General features: G+C 41.0%; 1 protein-coding gene across 1 annotated transcript in view; it reads right to left on the bottom strand.

The window, feature by feature from the left end:
- The window catches only part of foxk1 (forkhead box K1), a 98,715-nt gene that overhangs the window by 48,679 nt on the left and 36,042 nt on the right, over positions 1-13,994 (bottom strand). The gene's annotated exons all lie outside the window — the stretch shown is intronic.

The following is a 13,994-nucleotide window of genomic DNA, read 5'->3' as shown; positions in this document are numbered from 1 at the left end:
TAACCTATTTGGCTACATGAACAAGGCTAATATTTCTTTCTCTACAAAGCAATCCAATGACTAGACAAAAGGTTAAGTTGTCAAACATTTCTACAAAACTTTCTGATACCTATCAAAAATCAAGTAAGCTGGCACCTTCCTCTTTAGTCAACATTGCACAAACAGCAAAACCGCTACATTTTCAGCTTCTCAAGGCTGCGCTCGAACATGTCGCCTAAATACTCCACTCATATCCAATTCATTCTTTTGCACTTTCACCACATTTCCACAATACTGACGACATGTCCTACCCCAAAATATTAACCTCTCTCCCTCCCTCCCCCTATCACTATAACTAATCCATTATATATTTTTGGTACTTTCTATTTCAGATCCCCAGCATATGCCATTTTACGTTTATGTGACTCATGTAAAGCAGAACCACCGTGAAGCCAGTGAAGCAGGAATCACTGTGCCACAAATTGCTAGCAGCAAATGCTCAGTACAAGGCTTCCATGCCATGAAATTTAAAATACAGCAGGAATAATTGATTGTGTTGCGATGCCAGCCAGGTTCTGTGCAAATTAGCGCAGCTGATCATCGGCATTGAATTGCCAATATTTAGAACATTCATTTACTGGTTATTGGCTCCCAAGCATGCAGCTATTTCAGAAAGTAATCCAGGCAGTAGCAGAAATAACTGAACAAATGGTCTCAATCTTAGTGATGAACAATGTCCATGAGCTCCTCATATATGGTGGTGAGGCTAGAAGGAGTAGGGGTAAAATGAAACAGCTGGTAGTGGAGGAATAAAAGGCGGGGGATACAGCATTCTGTAATCGAGCTTTCATGTACAAGCCAGGCAGTCAGCCTCATTTTCTGGTTACCAGACGGAGGTAAAGTCCATATAGGTCAAGTCAGCAAGTGAGAAACACCTTTGCCAACCTATATGGGCAAACCTAAAAGCCAGGTCTCTGGGCACCTCCGAACACAGCAGTGTCACCTCTTTTACTCTACAGCGCTTCCACTGAAGTCAGAGCAGCTGTTGGCAGCAGCATGGCAATAAAAAGCATAAAGCAATGTTCCTTATAAGTATTTATAAGGAACTCAAAAGAAACAGGCAGTCTGATGGCACAGAATAGGAACTTTTTAAAAAGGGACAAGGTTTATAAAGCTTTTGAGGGGGTGGGGAACAAGTGGAGTTTATATAAGGAAACACACAATTTGGTAACATCCTGTTACACAGAGAGACACAAATTGACTACCAGACTTTCTAAGCAGCAATATTACATTCCAACCCCTTCTTGGTTAAAAGAAAATGCTGATAATCCAATTTATCTGGAATTAAATTTTGCTGGGATGAAAGAGGACCTAATCTAGAATAACTGGCTGGGAAAATTGAACAAACAGCAGACCAGCAGTGGAAGAATGCTGGAGAAGATACAAGATAAGTATATTTTAACTAGGAATGAAAGGGACATATCAGAAGTAGAGATGCCTTAGATCAAAAGGCCAAAGTAAAAATGAGCTTTAAACAACCGTGTGGTAACAGAAGAAATCAGGGATATAAAAAGGAAGTGATAAAAATGGACTAAGGTTAAGAAGAGGACTGTAACTGCTGGTCACTTGAAATAGCAACAAAAGTTCACTAGATAGATTCCTAGGGAGAGGGAATTGTCCTACGAGGAGAAATTGAGTAGACTAGAACTATATTCCTTAGAATATAGACAAATGAAACATGATCTCACTAAAACTCATAACATTCTTAAGGGCAGATGTTGGAAAAACATTTCCCATGACTGCGAGTCTAGAACCAAGGGTCACATGAACCATTTTAGACTGAGATGAGGAAACATTTCTTCACTGAAAAGGCTGGTGAATCTTTGGAATTCTGTACCCGGAGAGCTGCAGATGCTCAGGATATATTCAAGATAAAGATCAATAGATTTCTGGATGTAAAGGGAATCATGGAATATGAGGATAGTGCAGAAAGGAGGTGTTGCGGTAGATCAGCGATGAGCTTACTGATTGGCGGAGCAGGTTCGAAGGGCTGAATGGCCTAGTCCTGCTATTTCTTATGTTCTTATGAAAAATGTGAAATGCCCACTAGTAGAGATGAGTTTTCAAAGGAAATACATGCTCAAGTATAAGGCATCCGAAAATATTGAAGTAGTTAAGGAAAAGATAGAGGCTTGAACCAAAAGCTTTTGGAAATGGGAGTTATGCCAATGGGTGGCAAACGTTTTTTTTTAAAAAAGGGTGGGGGGTGGGGGGGCAGAGAATAAACCAGGAAATTAACGGCCAATTTGTTTCATGTTCGCTGTAGATAAACTCCTACAGTCCCTAATATAGTATGAAGTTATTGAACACTTGAGAGAGTCTTGGGCTAATCAGGAAGTGTCCGAATAGGTTTGTAAATGACAGATCGTGGTTGGCTATTTTTTGAGAGAAAAATCAGTGTATGGATAAAAAGAATGCAATGAATATGTATGGATTTCCACTGAGTATTTAATGCTGTATAGAAGGCTGGCCGCCAAAGTTAAGATGCATGGCACTGATTGGGAGATGGCCACAATAAGAAGCATCTCATCTGAATACAGCATTTCTGATAATGCAGTACTCCCCCATTAATTAAGTATAAGCTTAAGTATATGCTCAAGTTCTGGAATAAAGCTTGAACCCAAGAGGCAGAAGTACCAAAGATAACAGTATCAGCAGCAAACATCAATATCAAGTAAGGGCTTTGGCAAACTAAGAGAATGCAGAAAGCTGTAAGAAAACAGACAAGTTAACAGAGTAAGCAGATAGCTGGCAGAAACAATTCAATGCAGTGAAGTGCACTTTTGTAGTAATATACCCAAAGGAAGTTATCCTAAATTATACACTTCTTAAGAGTACAGATATTCAAATCTTTTAAATGATTAGACTGCAAATAGAAAAGATCAATGTAAAATGGGATATCGGGTGTTATAAATAGAGGCACAAAGTATAAAAAGGAAGTAACGGTGAATTGGTAAAACACATTGGTTAGGCCAGGTTGGAAAATTGTAGGGTACCTAATATAGGAAATACATCAGAACCACAAAGTATACAGCAAATATTCTTTGGAATCATACCAGGAAAATGAGGTTGTTGCCATGAAGAAAGGCTTGAAAAATTGGGGCTTTTTCCACTGGAGGCTTTCAAGATATTAAATGGTTTTGACTGTAAATAGTGAAAGATAGTTTCCACTTCTTAGTGAATCAGTTGTTAGATTTCAGTGTATCATGAGGAGGAGGAGGAGGAGGAAGCTAGTAGAACTTTTTTTTACAAAGGTGGAATACTTTACCATAAGTACCATTTAGCCAGGGACCAACACCATTTAAAAAACGAATTGAATAACTATTTGAAATGAATATGAAATACCGGAAATACACAAGAAAATAGGATTAAGTCAAAAGCTCCAGATGAAGGGCTAGCGTGAGCACAGGCATACTAGGCTGAATCGCCACCCTCTGACTTTATAAATTCTATTAGCAAATCCTTGGAACAATAGCAATTCTTCTCAGACATGTCAACCTATGACAAAAACAAAAATACCTGGAAAAACTCAGCAGGTCTGACAGTATCTGCGGAGAGGAATACAGTTAACAGGTCCGTATGACTCTTCAACAGAACTAAGGAAAAATAGAGAAGAGGTGAAACATAAGCTGGTTTAGGGGGGAGGGGGGGGGAGGACAGGTAGAGCTGGATAGAGGGCCAGTGATAGATGGAGATTGCCAAAAGATCTCATAGACAAAAGGACAAAGAGGTGTTGACGGTGGTGATATTAGCTAAGAAATGTGCTAATGGTGACATTAAGGGTAGAAAGCAGGACGAGCAAGGTACAGATACCCTAGTGGGGGTGGGGTGGGGTGGGAGGAAGGGATCGAAATAGGCTAAAAAGGTAGAGATAAAACAATGGATGGAAATACATTCAAAAATAATGGAAATAGGTGGGAAAAGGAAAATATATATGAATTAATGGAAAAAGGGGGATCGGAAAGGGGATGGGGATGGAGGAGAGAGTTCATGATCTGAAGTTGTTGAACTCAATATTCAGTCCGGAAGTCTGTAAAGTGCCTGGTCGGAAGATGAGGTGCTGTTACTCCAGTTTGCGTTGAGCTTCACTGGAACATTGCAGCAGGCCGAGGACGGACATGTGGGCATGAGAGCAGGGTGGTGTGTTCAAATGGTACCTTGCTCATCCTGCTTTCTACCCTTAATGCCACCTATTAGCACATTCCTTAGATAATATCACCACCTTCAACACCTCTTTGTCCTTTTGTCTATGACATTTTTTGGCAATCTCCACCTATCACTGGTCCTCTATCCAGCTCTACTTGTCCCACCACCACCGCCCCCCCGCCCCTTAAACCAGCTTATATTTCACCTCACTTCTATTTTTCCTTAGTTCTGTTGAAGAGTCATACGGACTCGAAACGTTAACTGTGTTCCTCTCAGCAGATGCTGTCAGACCTGCTGAGTTTTTCCAGGTATTTTTATTTTTGTTTTGGATAGAGAAAGGGGTTAACGTTTCAGGCAATGACCTTTCACCAGAATTGGAAAAAGTCCCACCTCTCTCCCATGTTGTCCTTGGTCTCCTAAACTGTTCCTTGAAGCTCAATACTAAATATAAGTCTGAGGAACAGCACTTCATCTTTCAATTAGGTACCTCGCTGCTTTCCCGATTCATTGAGTTCAACAATTTCAGATCATAATTTTTGCTCCTGTATTTTCAGGAGACAGTTGTTGATAATGATTCTGATTTTCCCATTTACACCTCTTTTAGATTGTTTCTTTGTTTGACCCATTACCGTCTCCTTTTGCCTTGCACCTTCATCACTTTTGTCATTTCATCTCTTCCGTCTTCCATCACATCACAGACCTCCCCTTTTGTTCTTTCCGATCCTCCTCTTTTCTGTGCTTGCTTAAAACTTGTTCTAATTTTGACAAAAGTTCACTTAAAACATCAAATTTTGTTTCTCCCTCCACAGAAGCTGTCCAACCTGCTGAGTTTTCCCAGCATTTTTTGCTTTTATTTCTGTCAACACAAGCCTGGAACTGGCTACTAGAAATTGTGAGAGCATAGCCTGGGGCATTTGGTTACTAATCTCATTTAAAATGACTCCTTTTGTTCTCTGCACCTCTAGCAGAGTAAGTAATAAATCTGTGCTTCCTGCTTTCCCAGACACCCCAACCAAGAACGGGAAATCGCAGATGGAGACTTGTAGCCAACCATTCCTTGTACAAACCCAAAATAATAATCAAGAGCTATGAAAAGAAGCCCATTTTAACAAATGCTTTCTCAGCATTTAATGAAAGGATCAACAGATGAAATTTCATTTGTTTTATTAAATTAAAATCCTCAAAAATGGCTTATATTACTGCAATTGCCGCCCACAGACAAATCCTGTCTGGCCCTCATGAGCCAGCTGGTGTTTCATGTTTCCAAGCCTAAGTGCAAGAATGCTAGCTAAGAATTTATGGTCACAGTTTACCAGTGAAGTTGGTCCATAAAGTTGTAATTTTACTGAACAGCTCAGCTATTGTACTTTGGAGCAGCCTGTATTCAGTGGGGTTAGAGGGAACCAGGAGCCAGGAGTCCGGGTGTGGGGGTGGGGGGAGAGACAGAGAGGCAGAACATCATCTTGAGGTGGTTTTTCTCCGTACTTTTGGATGTGAATACAAGTGGACAAATTAAGTAATCTTGTACATTTTGGCTGTTGGATTTAGTGGTCTGATAGTCCTACTAGCTTCCAACATGAGGCTTTCACACGTACTGCAATCTTCATGAAGTAAACATTGCCAGAATCATTAAAGCAGGGAAGAAGAGTTGTGTATAGTTTTTGAAATCAGGTTTTCATGATTTCAGCAAATTCAGCAAGCTTACTTTGGGAATGTCACCAACTGCTTGAAACCTGAGTGCTAGGAACTTGAGCACATCATTAAAACAATGTAAACGGAGCTTAAGAGCAAGTAGTACAGTATGCATAATTGCTGGTTTGCACTTTGCACTAGTGGGTTCCTGTGCTGGAACAATTTCCACAAAATTGCTAGCCATTATTGGAGAATTGATAAAATGAAATATAAATAACAAGCTAGAAATCTTTTACAAATATAGTCATGCCAATAGCAAGCAGGTTATGTCTAAAAAAAAAAATCAGTGAATCTCAAAGTCTACCAAAGGAATGGGATGAGAAAGAAAGTCAAGTAAGCCTGGAACGGCAGGCACCGTGGGTCAAGGGAGAAAATTAAACCAAATCTGCTAGGCTAGAGACCCCTGGGATTGGACGGCAGGCTGTTTTTACAATTCTCCCAATATTATTCTCCACTGAAGTGCAAGAACAAAATGCAGGTAAACTGCACCTGATCCAGCAAGTTTCCCCATGTGTGGGTTAGGCTAAAATTGCCCCCTTTGTCTCTTCAGCTTCTGATCCCAACCTGATAAAACCACAACATTCCTGGAATTATTCAAGATACACTTAGATGCTGTGACCTTCAACGTAGGATTCTATGTAAGGCTGAGCTAGATGGGCCAAATGGCTTCCCCACCCATACATACTTATATATTTTTGTGACCTTTATGAAGTACCCAAACTGTATACGCCGCCAACCGTCATATCCGGAATTTCTGTAAAGCTGTTATTCTGACCAGTTCTATGATCTTTCCTTCATGCATTTGAGTGTACAGCCAGGCACTTTGAATAGTTAATCCACTGCATCACAATCCCACATGCCTATCTGCGCCTGCAGCTCATCAACCTAATTAAATTACTACACTGTTTTCACATACATGCACAGTAAACCTAGTTTAGACCTTCGTGCATTCCCTCATGCTCTGACCCTACCTAATTATTTCTTTCTCTAACACTATCTGCATCTCTTAATCCTTTGTGAACTCTGTTTTTCCTCTCTAATCCTATCTCCTGGTTCCCATCCCCGTCAAGTTAGCTTAAACCCTCCCAAATAGCACTAGCAAACTGCCCAGCAAAGACACTGCTTTCAGCTCTGTTTAGGTGCAGCCCATCCGACCTGTACAGGTCCCATCTCCTCCAGAAATAGTACCAATATCCCAAGAATCTAAAGACCTCCCTCCTGCGCCTCCAGCCACACATTCATCTGCTTTATCCTCTTTATTTCTATACTCACTAGTACTCAGCATCGGGAATAACCCGGAGATTACTACCTTCAAGGTCCTGCTTGCTAGTTTTTTCCCCTTCGCTCCCCAAAAATCTGCCTGCAGCCCTCATCCCTCTTTCTACTTATGTCGTTGTTACCAATATGGACCTACAACCGCTGGCTGTCCATCCTCCCCCACCAGAGTGTTGTGTAGCTGCTCAGTGACATCCTTGATACTGGCACCAGGGAAGCAACAAAACCATTCTGGATTCACATCTGAAGCACTGTACAGCGCCCCTCATGGCAAATTGCCCTGTGCACACTGTGGAAGCAGTATTCAGCATTCCTCATGGCCATTGGCTCTGTGCAGACTGTACAGGGAGTGTGCCTCAAACAGAAAAATGGCTCCCAGTGCTTCACACTGAAGGGAGAAAAGCCAAGTTGAAGGGGTCTCAAAACATAGTAGATCCAAACTCTAAATTCTTCCCACTTTTGGCGGGCTCCTCTCACTGTAAAGAGCACTCTCAAAGATCAGTAATTAGAGACATATGCAGCTCCTTTATGCTACATCACATCTGATCAAATGAAGATGGCAATAACCTTCACATGAACCATGACACTGCAATATCATAAACAGTAATGTGCACTATTTTAAAAAAGAACTGAAAACACTTCAGGTAAAATCCTGCCTACATCGGCATTTTATGCAACATAAATTGCAGAATTAATGCAATAAACATAGATTTTTAAAAAAGACTATTAGTTACTGGATCCAGGCAGTTGAAAGCAAAAAAAAGCGAACCCACAAAGTGTGCACGTAATTCTGGCGGAGCTCGTTCATTGCAATTACCCAATATGCACACATTACACATTTTTGTTCCTTACAATGTAGTTTTCTGACAGATGCAAGAATAAGCAAGGTTACATAGCCATGCTTTTTTCCCTACCACACGTGCACACACACACCCACCCATCCATCCCTAGGTTTCCTTTAAACAAATATTTTTGTTTTTATAATGAACTCTTATACAAACAGAACCTTTTGGTCATGTTATAATTTTCAAGGAAGCAAATTGTGCTCATAGTTACATGATAATCGTCAAGGAAATAAGCTGTTACAATCAAAACAATTACTGGTGCTCTATAGTGTCAACATGGCAATCTGTGGTTCTACTGTGATTTTCTCACCATAACACATGGCAGCATTGGAGAGTACCCAACACTACAGCACACTAATATACCAATAACCTTGCTACAGAACAGAGCATGAACTTGCACTACAATGTCCCAGCATGTGGCTTGCTATAATTAAGCACACTCACTCAGCCACAGAATAGTGTCAGGTGTAAAGGAAACAAGAAAGTAAAAATTTAATCAGGGATTTATTTTTTAAAGAAAGTGTGCTCCCCACTCAGCTTTAGCTGGGTTAGGAGATCCCAAGGTTTAACATACCACACCCCCACCCCATCCCTGTCCTGCTGAATTAGCTCATCTTATTAGGGCAGAGGTAACAGCAACCTGCATAATATCTTTAACACAGAAAAATGTCCCAAGGTGCTTCATAAAAATGTAATCAAACAACAATTGGTACCAAGCCAACAGGAAGAGATGTTAGTTGGGTAACTAAAAGATTAGTTAAAAAGGTGGCTCACAGAATTGTAACAACACAGGTGGCCATTCAGCCCATCATGTCTGCAGGTGTTAAGGAAGTTGTTAATGGAGGAGAGAGAGCTGGAGAAATGAAGCAATGAGGTTAGGATCTAGACCGCTGAAGGCACGTCCAGCAAAGGTGGTGAAATAGGATTGAGCAATGTACAAGAATCGAGAGTTAAAGAACACTGTTTTTGGAGAATTGTAGGGTTGAAGAAGGTTATAGAGATAGGGAGCGGGTGAGGTCATCAAGGAGTTTAAATTTGAAGTGTTGAAGTGTTGGAGGACTGGAAATCAATGTAGGTCAACAAGGACAGGAGTGATACATGAGGGAAGGATACAGGCAGCAGAGTTTTGGATGAACTGAAGCTTATGGAAGGTGGACCGGGAGAGCATTGAGATAGTCAAGTCTGGATGAAGATTATGGCAGCAAATGGGTAGCAGCAGAAGTTAGCCACAGTCCCACACCTGAATACCATCTAGTAACTCCCCAGAAATCTGTGTACACATCATGTGAGGGCAGAAGTCAGTTTGGCTTTGGTGTCTTTAAGAGGGAAACAGTCAGATGATTTTCACAACCTAGGATCAGACTAGAGTGGCAAATTGGGTAACCTACTGGAGAATGCCCAATGGTCACAGAACAATGCTACAAGAAATCTGCACTTTCTAAAGTGTGAGTCAAGAGGTGGGCAAGGGAGAAAGAAAGGGAGAAAATTGTTGGGAAAAATGGTGGTAAATTACGAAAGGAAAAGTGGCATTTTAACCTTTGTGACTGATAAATGAAACAAAACAGAAGTGGTTTTTGGATAGATAAATAGAAGGGACAATAAGCCTCAAGGATTCATTTCACATAAAGCAACTCATTACTGTCAATGCCAAACACATTCTATTCAAATTGATATACGCTACTTTATCCATTGGTTCTATCTACTGAATGCAAACAGGTTTCTATGTAATGACTGTAAAAAATATTTACTTTTCAACATACTATAAGTACATTTGATTCTATGGGTTTCAATACAAGGTTGTTGTAGAGTTTTTAAAATGTTTTTAATACTTCCAGTATATATTTTTAGCACTGCTGTTTATTTGATGGCTGTTTTAGGTGAAAAATCTTAATTATGCATCTTGTAAATGTTAGTTAAACAACAAAATATTTGAAGCAAACTGTTAAAATACAAGGAAGCTGTCCAGAATTACACATGTTAAAGGGAAATTAATCCATTCAAGGTTAATTGCTATCAATTGGAGGTTAATTCTATTCAAGGTGGTGATATTAATTGGGGCCTGCCTTGTGTTTCCAAACAGGCTGAAAGTTTTGTTGTTGGATTGGAGCTATCTGATATGTAATACGCATAGCTGGAAATAAAATCTTTCAACTGTATACAGCGAGGTAGGGCTCCCCAAAATGTGGACCCCACTGGGGTTCGCGAAATGAGATTTTGGGGTCACAAGCTCAGAGGCAACAATGGCTGCCATGCAGCTCAGACTGATTTTTGACAGCAGCGAGGCCCCTATAAATTATTTTTTTTGTTGGTGGGTGTCGTCTAATGGACTGCTCTCTGAGTCCTAATTGTTCCACACAATTGGTCAGCGAGCCATCGGCGTGATAAGTGAGTGGGATTTGGTACGAGTTAGGACACAGGCAGCAGAGTTTTAGATGACCTGAAGTTTGCAAAGGGCAGAATGTGAGAGAGCAGCCAGGAATGTGATAAGATAATTTCAGTGAAGTAAAGAAAGCAAAGATGACTTATTGCCATACAGCACCTTTCATTACCTCAGGGTATCACAAAGCGATTTGGAACTGTAGTCACTGTTGTAATGTAGAAAGCTCCCTATGAACAGCAATGTAATCATGACAATCTGTTGGTTGAGGAATAAATATGGGACAGGACTCTAGGGAGAACTGCCCTGCTCTTCTTTGAAATAGTGTCATGGAATCTTTTACATCCACCCATGAGGGTAACAAGGGCCTTGATTTAACATTTCATCCTAAAGACGGCACCTTTAACAGTGCAGCATTTCTTTGTTACTACACTGAAGTGTCAGCCTAGACCTTGTACTCAAGTCTCTGGAGTGGGACCTTAACACACAACCTCTACAAACTGAGCCACAGCTTTCAGTGTTTCTTATAATTTCAGTTGCTGGAGAATGCTACGCAAAAAAAAAATCACAATTCTGGGTGACTTGTTTGATTTTTAAAAGGTAGTTAAGCAGCGTTTGTGCCTATAGCTTTGGTAAGGACATGCACCCTTGACGGCTCAGTGAATGCATCCAATGAGCAGCTCAATCACACTGTGCAGGAACAGAAACAAAAGTCAGCCAAGGTTCCTGCTCCCACTGGTAGTATCCCAAAGTGTTGATTTCAGGTGAGATACAGCTGGGGTGCTGCTGACAAGCACAATGCCAACTTGGGAGCGGTACCAAAAAAAAAATAACATTACCAGTACCTGTTGGAAATTACAGCTACAGAATGTCATTGATCTTCAGGACATGAAGGGAGAACCAACGATGATGGAAATTCATGAGCATAAAAGAGATTTCAATACAATTAACTCAAATGTGAATGTAAATACTTTCTCTCATCTGAAGGATGAGACTTGATGTAGTTTGCAAGTCATAGTACAAGTAGTGCTCAGAAGCGAGTCATCAAGCATATCAGAAAAGAACTGAAGAGCAACAGCAAGGTTATTTTGTCTACCTGCAAAAATGCCCAGAACATTGCACCAACACTGCAACTGCTGAAAGTACTATGGTGCAGTAGAAAATGACCTTGGAAAATGGCTTTTTAAAGTTGCAGTTAAAGCACCAGATAGCAAAAGTAGAATTGAGCAGCATTACATTTCATCTTTTTTTTATTCATTCTTGGGATGTGGGTGTCGCTGGCAAGGCCAGCATTCATTGCCCATCTTTAATTGCCCTTGTTCAGAGGGCATTGCTCTGGGTCTGGAGTCACATGTCACACCAGACCAGGTAAGCACAGCAGATCTCCTTCCCTAAAAGGACATTTGTGAGTCAGATGGGTTTTTACAACAATCGACAATGGTTTCATTAGTTCCAGATTTTTATTGGATTCAAATTCCACCATGTGCCATGGCGGGATTCGAACCCATTACTCTGGGTCTCTGGATTACCAGTCCAGTGACATTACCACTATGCCGTTGCCTCCCCATTGGAGCTCTCGATATATTAAGTGCCCAAAGCTCGGGACATCCTTCGCCTCAACAAGCATTATAAACAAATCACGCAATAGCTTTGTTTTGCAAACAACTGGTTGGTGGAGCAAAACTGGAGTAACCCCAAATTCTTTGTACCATCATTATGACTAAGTATGGTACACGATTCTTTGAACCCTCCATTTATAGACACACATTCCTATGAGAACCTGACAATCATTGACAAACAATTGCTCGATAGATTTAAAAGTCCTCTGACTCTATGACAATCGATTTCCTGACTGCACAACTAAAATAACAGCAGGGCTAAGAGTTCACTTGTTAGTTGATTACATTTATTAAGCTGACCATTAAGTGAGCCGTTGACAAAAAGATACCCAACAACTTTAAAACGACTCAAACACAGCTACCTTCCAGCTTCCAAAACATTGCCAGTCACATGACTGTTCTTTCCTGATAACGCATTACAAAACTGGATAAATAATACAGCCTGCCAATTCCAGCTGCTTCCCCAATTATAAACAATACAGAAGTCAACCTTCCTTCTGGGAGCAAGAGTTCAAGAATTCTGAAAATAATGTTTCAGGGAACAGAGCTGTGTATTACTTTAGCACCCAGTTGTTCACTTGCAGGCCCTGAATCTCAATCCAACTCAAACAAATCAAATCGGTCTTCTTTCACAATTCTAAAGGGCTTCTGTAAGAGGATGAGATATCCTCTCACAATTTCAAACAGACAGAACAATAACAACTTGCATAGCGCTTTTAACCTCGTAAGATGTTTCAAGGTGCTTTACAGGAGCATTATCAAACGAAATTTGGCACTGAGCCACAGAAAGATATCAGGACAGATAACCAAAAGCTTGCTCAAAAAGGAAAGTTTCAAGGAATGTCACAAAAGGAGACAGTGGTAGAGGGACAGAGAGAGTTAGAGAGGGAATTTCAGAGTTCAGAGCCTAGGCAGCTGAAGGCATGGAACCAATGGTGGAGCAATTAAAATTGGGAACGCTCAAGAGACCAAAATTGGTGAAATGCAGAGATCTCAAGAGGGTTGTAAGGCTGTAAGTGATTAAAGTGATAGGGTGGGGAGAGGCCATGGAGAGATTTAAAAACAGGCAAGAATTTTAAATTAGAGGCATTGCTTAACTGGGAATCAAGGCACCATAGCATACCATCTATCATTCAATAGTGCTCTCATTGATAGCATTTAAAATGGCTGATGTAGAGATCAAGGGTGGTGGGTTTTTAAAAGCATAGTAGATACTGAACTTTGGGCTGGAGGACTCGATCTGGATAAACAATACCAGGTAGAGAGACATTCTATTCCCCCTCATGGACATATCTTGCCCCAAGAGATATATAAACTATATATCAAAGCTATGAAGTTGGGAGAGTGGGACCGATTCCATTATATTAGATATCTTGCCCACTGCATGTACTAATACTGGTATGGAAAATTTTCCACAACTGAGTCCACCCCTCATCACTGAAACACAAGGGAGATATTCAAGCATTAAGATAGCAGAGCAAAGAGTCATTTACAGCTTGGGGGGCCATTCAGCCCCATCAAGTCTATGCTAACTCCTCTCCATGCAACAAGAAGATTGATCCTGGTGTTAAGAGGAAAGGCTGGAGAAACATGCGTCTTCGCATCTGAGAAGAAATATAGGGCTGGATTTTAAACACACCAACCCACCCCTGCCGGGTGAATTTTCAGACAACAGATGCCTAGCCCACCACCTTCCTGCCCATCCCTGGGTGGGCACTGAAATCGGCAACCAATTGACTCAAATATTACGTTATTGCTATAATATGGTTGGCATAGGTCAGCTGGTGGGAGCAGGCAGGTCATTTTTTTTTAACCGAACTGGTTAAAGGACAGGATAGAAAGGTGGGATAAGTCCCTCAGGGTGAAGAAGGGTACCCTGTACACATCAGGGGCACCCCTTCACTAAGATGATACCCTACCCACCTTCGTGCCTCCCTCCCTGGCCTCCAAAACCCATTGCCCCCCAACTCCTCAGCCCCGCCCCAGGATGCCTGATCCTTT

This window comes from Cetorhinus maximus, chromosome 15, assembly GCF_964194155.1.
Source record: "Cetorhinus maximus chromosome 15, sCetMax3.hap1.1, whole genome shotgun sequence".
In the NCBI taxonomy this organism is placed as follows: Eukaryota; Metazoa; Chordata; class Chondrichthyes; order Lamniformes; family Cetorhinidae; genus Cetorhinus; species Cetorhinus maximus.
Note: the sequence above shows the minus strand (reverse complement) of the source record. Positions and strands in the feature narration are given on the sequence as shown.